This window comes from Asterias amurensis, chromosome 22 (genome assembly GCF_032118995.1).
Source record: "Asterias amurensis chromosome 22, ASM3211899v1".
NCBI classification, from domain to species: Eukaryota; Metazoa; Echinodermata; class Asteroidea; order Forcipulatida; family Asteriidae; genus Asterias; species Asterias amurensis.
In genome coordinates this window covers 11,406,782-11,419,595 of record NC_092669.1, presented here as the reverse complement: position 1 = coordinate 11,419,595, position 12,814 = coordinate 11,406,782, and the positions used below count along the sequence as shown (strand labels likewise).

Genomic DNA, 12,814 nt, shown 5'->3' with positions numbered 1-12,814 from the left:
AATTTCTGAATTACTAAAATAATATTACCTCATTAATTATGATGAACATCATTTTTTGAGAAACCCCCTGAATTTCTGAAATAAATTATCAGAATATGTTTTTTTATAAAAAAAATTTGTTTCGGCTAAACTTACTTGAGAAAATTATATTTCCTCGTCATTTATTATAATGAATTTTTTTTGGAAAAAAATCCATGAATTTCTGAAATCTCAATTTTTTTAATCAATGTTAATTTCCTCATTAGTATGATTTTGTGAAAATATTTTCAAAATTTTCATTTAAAAAAAATTGTTTGAATACATTTACTAAAATAATATTAATTCCCTAATAAATGGTTTTGATAAAAACCTATGAATTTCGGGAAAAAAATTAGTTTAACAAAATTTTTAATAAGCAAATGTTTTGGCTTAACTTACTAAAATAATATTTCCTCATTAATTATTATGAATTTTTTTGATAAAAAACCCTGAATTTCTGAAAACAAAGTATCAACTGATGGATTTTTTTTTTGAAAAATATTTTCCACTTTACTTACTATTATTTCCTTTTCTATTACAACAAGCATTTTTTTGATAAAACCAAGAATTTCTGGGACAAAATTATAAAATAAATGTTATCAAAATTATCAAAAAATGTTTCGGCTCAATAACTTAAATAATAATATTTTCTCATTAATTTGATGAACAAATTTAAGATAAAAACCCCTGATTTTCTGAAAAAAATTATTAAAAATATCAATTTTTTAATATTTTTTTTTATTTCCTCATCAGTTTTGATGAACATTTTTTGAAAAAAAAACCATGAATTTCTGAAAATCTTAAAAAACAAAAATATTAATCAAACGTGTTTCGAATCAGTTATTAAATAATATTTCCTTATTATTACAATGAACATTAAAATTTGATACAAATCTACGAACTTATGTTTTTTTATTATTTTAAATTAATTAATTAACAAGATTTTCAAAAAAAAAAATGTTTCGGTTAAGCTTACTAAAAAATTTCCTCATTAAGTTTTATGAACAAATTTTTGATAAAAACCCATGAATTCTGAAAAGAATTATTAAAAATATCAATTTTTTATCAATGTTTTTTTATTATTTTCCTCATCGGTTAATGAACAGATTTTGATAAAAAAAAACATGAATTTATGAAAATCTTAAAAAACAAAAGTTTTAAGCAAAAGTGTTTCGGATACAGTTACTTAAATGATATTTCCTTATTAATACAATGAACATTAAAATTGTTAAAAATCTACGAATTTCTGAATTTAAATAAAAAAAATCATTAATTAACAAGACTTTTAATAAAAAAATGTTTCGGTTAAACTTACTAAAATAATATTTCCTTATTAAGTTACCCATGAATTTCTGAAAAATATTATCAATAATAATTGATAAAAAAAATTATAAGAAAATATTTCGGGCAAAATTACTAAAAAAATAATATTTTCTCAAAAATTATGCTGAAAATTATTTTGATAAAAAATGTTTCTGTTCCCCTATCATTATGATGAACATTAATTTTTAATAAAAAACATGAAATTATCAAAAATGTTTTGGCTTAATAATACGTAAATAATAATTATTATTTCAATTTTTGATAAAAACCCATGAATTTCTGATTTTTTTAACAAAAATGTTCGGCTTAATTTAAAATAATAGTATTGCCTTATTTGTTTAAGCAAACATTGCTTCGGATAAATTACTAATATAATATTTCCAAACCAAATAGGGATAGACCGGTAAGGCTTAGTTTTGTTTATGATGAATTCATAGGTTTGTGCCATTTTTTTCAAAAGCATGACTATTTTTCTCTCATAGGAATAATAATGTGCAGGCAATAATTATTGCCAACAGGATTGACACGAAAACAAAATGTAAACAGCGCCCTCATTTGAGAAGTTACAGAAATAGTATGGTCCATTAACTAAATTTGTTACGTAGAACTTGGTATAAAGAAATGTGCACGAAACAGCAGTACGAATGGGGACCAGACAACAACGCGAAATTTGACTTCTGCAACGAAAATGCTGCGTTGTTGTTTTGATTTGGAAGATCGTTTTTCACTCAGTATTCCGATTGCTATCTGCCGTCTGAGAATGCGAATGTCACCATTGGAATTCACATAGAATAACAGGGAACAGCCAGCCGGAGAATGGGTGCAAATTAATGGCAGATAATGGGCAATTTGAGTAAGTTTTGTATGATTATGAATGAACACCGACCAAGCTTAGAAGAGACCTGTCAAACTCTGCAGACCGACGCGACAGCGGCACTACCATGACTACCTGCTACAGTCACAGTACAGTGCAGGCAGTGTCACTGTCAGTCACTCGACTGCAATTATGTTCTTCTTATTCTGGAATCCCTTATTATTGTTCATGTGCTCAAATTTTAGCATACATTTCCACAGTACCACTCATGAGTCATATTTACACTGTTGTTACCACCGCAACTGGACTTGGCGTGGGATTGGATGGGTGCCAGCACAGCATGCAGAGTGCCTGTGTAGCAACACTGTGTGAATCACTGAAAGTGAAATGTTTGTGCAGATTGTGCCTTGCCCAAGTCCACATGGTGAATTGTGTGGACATTTCGCAGTGATCGTATATAAAATAGTGCCCTAGGCCTAGCTCTTGATCTGACTTCCTTCAAACACAGGGGTAGTATGCACACACACCAGGCCTAGGGGCTTTTAACCAGGGAGGTGGGGGTGGGGACAGTCCCAAGCAAAATAGGTTACACTTACAGACGCCACCTGCAGTTTACTGGCTCTGGTTTTGGCCTTGTCATTGAACCCTTGGTGACTGTAAATGGAATACTTTTTTTTTCTTTTGCCAAACTATTCAACAACAGTATAATATTTTATAAAATTATAGGAAACATATTATTGGTATGTTACCTCTTGTTTTGCCCAACTGTGGAAAAAACAACACGTCACCCACCTATCTACCCATTAATTTGTCAGTGTATTTGAAAACATTACTATCTTTTTATTTGGAAAAATAAAATAAAAAATATTGCGCACCTGTGAATGTACCCATTTTTTTAGTTGTATTGGGAAACATAACCTTATTTTTGTTTGGGCCAATGGTTACAACATTGTCAAAGTTTTCAACATTGACTATTTTGAATGGCCCCTATAAAATAGCTTATTTTTCCCCCTTTAAGTTCAAGTCAGATTGTTTTATTGTACTTTGACCATTATTCTTGTGTCAATTTCTGGAGTAGGCCTGTATAACTGTTGTAAACAATCTTCTCCTTGTCTTGCATTTTAGGAAACCGTGATGGAAGAGACACTTTGCCTGAGTGGATTCATCAGAATGGACACCCCTTAACCCCTGGGCACCCTTTGGATCCTCAGTGACATCTAAATTGCCAAAACCTTCTCTGAGTTTGATCGCGTGGACAACAGTGGAGGTTTCGCTGATGCTGTCAAGGGTGTAGAAATCAAGGCTGAGTATTTGAACCTGCTTTATAATTTGGATGGAATATTAAATTTTTGGGGTGATGGGCGGACAAAAATAAAATAACCATGTTTCCTATAACACTAAAAATTGGTAGCAGGTTTGGCAAATATCACACGCCTACATTTGAATGACACATTTTCACAAGACGCCCCCCCCCAAAAAAAAAAAAAGTGACAAACCCGACATCTTTTGATTTAGCCAAACTTTGAAAGAAAAAAAAAATGTTGGCCACCTGTGTACTACCTCTTTTTCCACTGTAATGGGAAACATAACTTTATTTTTGTTTAGCTCAACTATTACACAATTGCCCACCTATTACCCAAATTCAGTGTAACATTATTATAGTTTTGTTCGGCCCAACTAGTGTAGTAACAAAAGGAGCTAGGCTATCTCTTTATTTGGTCAAACTGTGAAAAACTTACTTACTTTTTAAGAATAATGATCCACTGACAATGGTGTAGAAATCAAGGCTGAATATTTGAACCTGCTTTGTTATTTGGAAGGAATATTATATTTTTGTGGTAAAGATTGATGGGCAAAACAAAAATATAACCATGTTTCCTATACCACTAAAAATTGGTGGCAGGTTTTGCAACAATACTATCTTTTTATTTTGCTAAACTTGACAAGTAATGGGAAACACAACTTTATTTTGGTTTGGCCTAACTACTTAAAAATAAAAGAGATGTTGCCCACCTGTTACGTAAATTCAGTGTAATACTGAATACTGAATACCCTACTTGTTGACCACTTTAGCAACACCTAGCAAGTTGTTGTACTCGCCTTGTCTTCAGTGTTACAGGATAAAACTTCTAAAAGCATTGCCCACCTGTGTACTCACCCTTTTTGAGTGGAAACATGACTATATTTTTGTTTGGCCAAGACTACCTGCCTACAAATTTGTCATTGTAATGGGAAAAGAAAACATGACTTAATTTCTGTTTAGCCAAAATGTTAAGACAAATGTTGCCCAAATTTTACCTAAATTCAGTGAAAGGAAACGTGATTACATTTCTGTGTGGCCCAACTGAAAACTACCCTTTGATAAAATTTATCTTTCAATAAACTGAAAGTTAAAGGCAATGGACTTTATTGGTAATTACCCCAAATAATTGTTAGGCTCCCTCAGAAGTACATAGTTTTCAAGAAAGAAGTCATTTTCCACTTAAATATTTGAATCTGATTTAGAGACCTCAGAATTATATTTTGAGATCCCAAATCAAGCATCATTATTCTCTCGCAACTTCAACGACCAATTGAGCTCAGATTTTCAGGTTTGTTATTTTATGCATTTATAAGTTGAGGTACATCAAGTGAGAAGACTGGTCGTTGACACTTACCAAACGTGTCCGGTGTCTTTAAAGGAATGATACAGGATTGCAGGATAAAAAATATCATCTTTTAAATTTAGTTTGAAAACACTGATTTTTAAGAAACATGTCTGAAAATATCTGGAAAGGTCTGCATAGCTGATTTTGGTTGTTACCCCTAAAATTAAGTTAATGTGTTTACATGCTGAAAATTATGCTTATTTTTAGAAACTTAGTTTCTAGAAAAAAAAAATTCTGTAATGTTCGAATTAGAAACCTTAGTTTTGTAATATGAAGGCAGGACACGCTATCGAGAGGATAGATTGTACTATCATAAATCTATCTAAATTTATGGTATTTATTTCACTTTTATTGTGAGTTTCCATCATCAGTGTTGAAAAAAACACCACACCATCCTTGTTTAATTAGATTGTCCTGCTGTAGTACTTTTTTTGCGAATTTTATCTCTTAATTTATTTGAGTGTTACTTTGAAAAAATAATTTGTGTTAATTTTTGTAATTATTATTATTACTAAAATATATTATTATTATCATTTATATAAAATTATGTTCCAATAAAACATGAAATGATTTAATAAAATAAAGTGTTCCATGTGTTCTTTTTGAGTTATCGTCTTTGTTTTAAAATATTTTATTTTAAAATGGTGGGTTAAAATGTTTGGGTTTAATTATAGACCTAAGAAAGCGTAAACCTTAAATATACAAAATCGGACTCAAATAACTGATTGGCAAAAACGTTTTTCTTATCTCATTAAACACAGCAACAAGTTTTTTTATTACACACTGGACAATTTTGACCAACAGAGGGGGCTATTTATTTTTTCTTTGATCAACAGAGGGGGCTATTTAATTATTTATACCCGTAAATAAATATCGCTGTGCTATACATACGTGATTGTGTAATATTCATCACTCCAAAAAATGTATGATCTGTACAGTCATCGTTGTGGCCCAGTGGATAAGGTTACAGTTTCGCGAGGACAAGATGAGAGGTTCGAGCCCCGGCACGGACCATGAGGTAAGCGAAATAAAGAAATAACCCACGTTTCTTCCACAGGTACATGTACAGGTCTTGACGCATGGAGAGGGAGACGCAGCAGCAGGAGGCAACACGGCGGCGGAACCACGAGGAGGGGACGACACCGGGACCAGAGAGAGAGGGGGAGGCGGCACCGGGAAGAGAGGGTGAGGGGGAGGCAAGAATTTTTCAATAAAATTTCATTTTTGGGCAAAAAAAAAAAAAAATCACCGTTAAATTTTTTTTTAACGGTGATTCAAAATTTTAAAATCGCCTGAAACGCACGCTCGTTAATTTTGGTGAAAAAAGTTGGTAGAAAAGATTTTTTTACCAAAAACTTGCATTTTTTACGCATTTTTTGAAAATCATTTTCTTAAAATCGCTTGAAACGTACGCTCGTTAATTTTGGTCAAAATCGGTGAAAAAAAAAATAATTTTAAGTGCAAAAGTCGTGAAACTCATAATTTCTTTACGATTTACATCACCAAAACGTCCCCAAAATACTTCTAAACACCTTCACACTGCTTACACCGTTGTATTACATCAATCCAAACATTTCCTCTTCAAAATTCATCCAAAATGTACAACTTAACTAAAAAAACGGCCTTTAAATGCATCTTAATTGGCTTTAACAATGTGTATACACATACATAGGCCCACGGTTCAACTTACAATAACAATACATACTACACCTAACGCATTTTCGTACATCGGTATTTCCAATTATTGTACCTTTTTTACCAATTCTAAGACAATTAAAACAGTTCACATACATTGCGATTCAAAAACAACTCATTTTCAACGAATAAACTCTGAAAACGAACACTTATTCACGTACATTTTCTCAATAAATATTAAAGGAAAAAATAGTCAGACACCCATCCACTACTGTATTACCTATTCTTAGAGACTGGGAACTAGACATAGACGGTTGCCATATAAACAACATGTCCTGAGCATTGAAATACAATAAGTACACGATCTTTGAGCATCTAAAACTCTACCAAAGGACTTCTATCTGTGAGTAATTTACAAGATTCATAACAACATTGAGTAGCCAAGTTGTTTACAACGTTTGTGGTGTAACCAGAGATTGGGGAGGGAGGGGGGAGGGGTGGCAAGTGGAGGCAAAAACATAATTTTACAGTTACACCATTTTGAGGAAAAGATATCATTTTACACGATCTTTGAGCATCTAAAACTCTACCAAAGGACTTCTATCTGTTAGTAATTTACATGATTCATAACAATATTGAGTAGCCAAGTTGTTTACAACGTTTGTGGTGTAACCAGAGATTGGGGAGGGAGTGGGGAGGAGTGGCAAAATGGGGGCAAAAACGTCATTTCGGAGAATATTTCATTTTTACTTGTCATTAAACAAGCGGTAGTGATGGGAGCAGAAGTCACCCGTAAAGCAGATTGCAAGATGGTTACACGAGAGCTGTTTCACTATTACCGCAACCGATATTTTAACGACTTGTGCCTGAGTTTGTCTCATGTTGGGGGAAGTAAGGCCCCTCTGGTTACGCCACTAATTGTTGACTATGAGAAAATAATTGTAACTTTTCATCTATATGAAGGCAAACACACACAATTAAAAGGGCACCCTAAGTTTTTTAAAATGGTAACAATCAATAACAGTAGTGGCCACTTATTATATAGCTCATATCCATTCAACTTATCAATAATGGTTATGTGTAGTGCTTTAGAACTCAAGTGTCTTGACCGGGACTCGAACCAACACACTGCTGAATAAAAACAGTGACAGAGCTCGAGTCCGGTGTTCTTATCTATTTGACTACGTATCAATAATGGTTAAGTGTCTTGCTTTAGGACACAAGTGTCTTGACCGGGACTCGAACCAACACACTGCTGAATAGAAACAGCGACAGAGCTTGAGTCCGGTGTTCTAATCCATTTGGCTACGTATCAATAATGGTTAAGTGTCTTGCTTTAGGACACAAGTGTCTTGACCGGGACTCGAACCAACACACTGCTGAATAGAAACAGCGACAGAGCTTGAGTCCGGTGTTCTTATCCATTTGGCTACGTATCAATAATGGTTAAGTGTCTTGCTTTAGGACACAAGTGTCTTGACCAGGACTCGAACCCACACTCTGCTGAATAGAAACAGCGACAGAGCTTGAGTCTGGTGTTCTAACCCTTTCGACTACGTATCAATAATGGTTAAGTGTTTTGCTTGAGAACAAAAGTGTCTTGAGTGGAACTCGAATCCACACGCTGCTGAATAGAAACAGCGACAGAGCTTGAGTCCGGTCTAAAATCAAAACCTGATACTACCAATTTATACTGTTGTTCCTCACATTCAACTTCTTCTTTCTAGAAGCGCTGTTAAAATTGTACACAAATTTAGAACTGAAAATACATATACTCAGTGTTTACAAATTTGTTGACATTTTAACGATTGAGTGAGTTGGTGTGTAAATCAGAACTAGACACAATTGATGTGATCTTTGACAAAGTTATGTCACACCCCCATACGTGTGAGCAACGTAAGCATCACATAGATTCATTATTGTATACTACACTACACTAATTAATTGTTTTTCCATTATTTTATAGATGTGTGCTGGCAGAAGGACTTCAGCAGATGTATGCCCGGCAAGTTCTGAGCAATTTATTTTAATTGGCAACACTTTGCAAAGCTGATCTGGAAAGTTTCATAAACCCAAACATAGGTCTTTGTAGGAAAGTTACATTCCCCCAAAGAATGAATGATTTGCATGACTTAGCTACTAATGCTAAACTGTAATTAAAATGTGTTGCTAGAATTACTTTAAAGGAAGTGGACACTATTGGTAATTACTCAAAATAGTTATTAGCATAAAACCTTTCTTGGTGACGAGTAATGGGGAGAACTTGATGGTATAAAACATTGTGAGAAACGGCTCCCTCTGAAGTGCCATAGTTTTTGAGAAAGAGGTGATTTTCCACGAATTTGATTTCGAGACCTCAGATTTAGAACTTGAGGACTCGAAATCAACCATCTAAACGCACGCAACTTCGTGTGACAAAAGTGTTTTTTTCTTTTCACAGGTTTGTTATTTTATGCATATGTTGAGATACACCAACTGTAAAGGCTAGACTTTGACAATTACCAATAGTTTCCACTGCCTTTAACTTAGTTTAAAAGTAATTCTATAGCAACACATTATAATTGCAGTTTAGCATAAGTCAAATAGTCAGATAGTACAAAAGTGGACATTGCAATGCATTGGGTGCTTTTTGCTGAGATGGTTGTTGTAATGTATAATACCAGCAGTCAGAAGATTTGTATACACATTCTTCTGCCAGCACCAATCTGTATACCTTACATCAACAGTTGCAATATCTGGACTGATTATTAGTAAAGGTCTGTTTACATAACGGAAGACTTCATCAAATTTACCTCATCGTTTTTTTTGGCATAATGTATTGGAGGGTAAAACATTTTCAGAGGAAGTGTGTTCAAGTCTAGTGCACAGTTATAACAGACCCTGGACTAATGGGAACATGGCCAGGGATGTGAAAATAGCCGTGGGTTTTAACTCCTTCCACGCCCCGCTACTGCCTCACCGGGCGGGGTACTGTTTTGTATATCCCTGGCTATCCCTGGGGCATTGACTACAATACGTGCAAAAAGTCCTTGTCCCAAGAGGCAGTTTATAGCCAGCCACTTAAAGACAGTACCCAAGAAAAGGAATGATATTGCCAACAGAATTTTTACATAAATTTCTTAGAGGTAGTGAGACCATGATTATAAGAGCACTTTGATATCAAAGTGTTTTGTTTGTGTGCACTGCAGCAGTTGCCTAAAAGTTGCCAATAAATTGACTTAGTGTGACTGACAGGCCCTTTAAGTATCTTGATGATGAAGTCAAAGTGTATGTAAACAGGCCTTTTTACAATTCATAAACAAAACAAAAAACCTACCTTAATATCCTAGCATTAGTTTATAAAGTTGATGTATAATAGAAGCTTGTAGTAGAGAGATGATGAATTGTTTGAAGTTGTGATGAAGCTTCAAGCCAAGTGTTCTCAATCAAAGACCTGGTGCATCTCTTGTGATGAAACTGCTGCTCCTCATCTGTTAATTGAACCTGTAAACAAAAGTACAAGAATAAAGAATAATTAATACAAAATTATAAGAGCCACTGATCCAACTTTGACAGTCTGTATCACATTTTTATTTAAAAGATTATTAGAAGTGTAGGGGCTTTGGTGTAACAGTGCCTTGAAAAAGATTATTTTTATATAATTTTTATTGAATAACAAAATGACTGGACAAAAACTTTGTACACGACAGATTTAGGCCATGGCAGACTTATTTATTTTGTTTTAAAAGGGCACCTCTTTTGGAATGTCAATTTGAAAATCTATATTCTTTTGTAAAATTATTGTATATGTCATACATGTATTTTCTGCCTTTAAGTTTTTATTTGTATAAAGTAATGCAATAAAAAACCATGATGGGATGAAATGAAAACCAATTTCAGTTTTGATTTGTTTTATTACATTATAAATTCTGTAGTCTTGTAAGTGAGACAGGGGTAGTTCAGCATACAAAGTGCAATGGAGTGCCTTTTTGGGGTTAAAGTTCTGTTGGCTGGTATCAGAGGGGGGTTCCAGGTTGGGGGCGGTCCAGATTTACAGAAAAGAAGGGTGCACGTTTGGTATTTAAGTACAGTGCCCAATTTCATCAAGCCTGTGAGCATAAAACTTGCTAAGCAGAAATAAAATCTTGCTAAACAGAAACTTATTACAAGCCAGAATTTCTTAAAGTTTACATTGTTGCAACTGGTGCCCCAATCATTTTTTGCTTAGCAAAGAAATTTTGCTGGTGTTTTCTGCTTAATAGCTTTATGAAATTGGCACAGGCTGGTAGTAATTAAGAGGTTGCATCTTGGGGCGGTTCCAGATTGAGAGAAAGTGGGGGAGGGATTGAAGTACAGGCTGGTAGTAGAAGGGGTTACATCTTGGGGGCGGTTAAAGATTTTAAAAAAGTGGGGGATTGAAGTATATAGGCTGGTAGTATTGGGGTTACATCTTAGGGGTGGTTCAAGATTGAAGTAGAGGCTGGTAGTAGAAGGGGTTACATCTTGGGAGAGGTTCAAGACCGAAAGAAAATGGGAGGTTGGGATTGAAGTACAGGCAGGTTGTAAAAGGGGTTAAATCTTGGGGTGGTTCAAGATTGAAAGAAAGGGGAGGAGGTTGGGAAAGTACAAGCTGGTGTAGTAGAAGGGTGACATCTTGGGGGCGGTTCAAGATTGAAAGAAAGTGGGGGGGGGTAGGGATTGAAGTACAGGCTGGTTGTAAAATGGGTAAAATCTTGGGGGCGGTTCAAGATTGACAGAAAGGGGGAGGATGGGATTAAAGTAAATGCTGGTTGTAAAAGTGCACACACTGGCTGAAAACAAAAACTGATGACGAGAAAAATATGCAAAATAAGTCATAACTCACCAGTATTTATTTGCATTTTCAAGTTGGAACAGTTCTGTCATCTGCTGATGACTCCTCACGTGGTGATGTTTGGTGATGGCTAAAACCCTGTCTGTTGCGTCCGTAACCAATAACGATGAACACAAACCAAAGTTACTTCAAGGATTCCTAAAAATGGGAAACAAAACATAACAACAATTTGAGTGAAAAAGTGGTTATTTCTTTTTGGATCTTTTATTTGAAACTTCTTCACAACTTTCCCTTCCTCCTGTGATTGAACTGATACACACGTTGAAGGTACGTGCTGCGTTCTCCTAGAACTGTATTCAGGTTTGTGCCACGAACAAACCTTGATAAGTTTTAGGAGTCGAGTAGGGGCTGAGTACAAACTTTACTTCTAGAGACTTGGAGGTTTATGGACTATTTGCATATTTTTTTTCTCGAAGTACTACTAATCGGTCTTCAGAATCACAAAAACTTGCTCTCTATACTAAACACCCTTGTTACTCAGCTCAGTCAAAGTCAATAACAATCAATTGTCATTCAGATCATATAGTTGTAACATTTTTATTAGTCCAACCAGTGGGAATACATTTTTGTGTGATCAGTGACTCAGTAACGCTTCACCATACTAAGATACTGAAACTGAATTATGCAGTCGGCAAAGCATCCAATAGATTGGAAACATCACACCAACTTTTTGTTTAACTTTAAAGAAGAAGAAAATTAAGTTTTGCCTTTGGACGAAAGGGGAAAACCCCACTAAACCCCTGCAGTCAGGTAGGGACTAAAAAAACCCAATCCACATGCAAGGTGTTGGTCCAGGAATCAAACCTGGGACCACAGGGCACAGGAGGTCAGAGCCTGCCCCTGCCTGAGATGAAAAGGCTGGGAGCGAAACCACCGATCCCCTGCTCTGCTGAGCCAACAAGTTGTCATCAACTCATGAACCTTCTGCTGGTTCTGCCCCCCCCCCCCCCACCCTGGGCCTGAGGCTAACTGTTATAATTGTTAGTGACTTCTAACACATTATTAGGCTGTAGCCCGTCCAAAGATAATTTGCTCGAATTACTAACAACGTCATAGTTAGGAATACTAAAGTAAACTGCAGTGGGCAAAGGCATTCAGTTTACATGGTTTACAACCATTTGAGTTTTTTAACAAACAACAAGTTTTGTTTTTAATCTCACGATAAAAACGGTACTAAAACTGTATCCCACGGCATCTAGATACACACAAAGAATCTACGAGCTATTTCCAAACAACTAATCTATCAAACTATACAAACAAATCATTACTTACCGATGCTTTGTGATGAAAACATCTTGACTTGAAACCTTCGTGTGAGCAGACGACATGTTTACGAAAATTGTGTTGTGTGCGGCACTGAATGCACATGCGCAGAACCACAGCGCCCTCTTGAAATGAACACAATTTATTATTATTATCACGCCCTTTTCGAAACCATGGCTTACGCTGTGAACTATCAGGCTTTGGGCTCCGTTTCTATTGGTTTTCAAAATACTGTCTAAGCCGGAGAACACAAAATACCGT

At 35.1% G+C, this 12,814-nt stretch overlaps 1 long non-coding RNA gene across 1 annotated transcript; it reads right to left on the bottom strand.

The window, feature by feature from the left end:
• Positions 1-5,616: 5,616 nt before the first annotated feature.
• LOC139954006 (uncharacterized) lies at positions 5,617-12,634 on the bottom strand. The gene is made up of 3 exons (XR_011788040.1): positions 12,563-12,634; positions 11,282-11,428; positions 5,617-9,921 (listed from the first exon to the last, which is right to left on the bottom strand). It is a non-coding gene; the product is annotated as an uncharacterized lncRNA (long non-coding RNA).
• Positions 12,635-12,814: the final 180 nt, after the last annotated feature.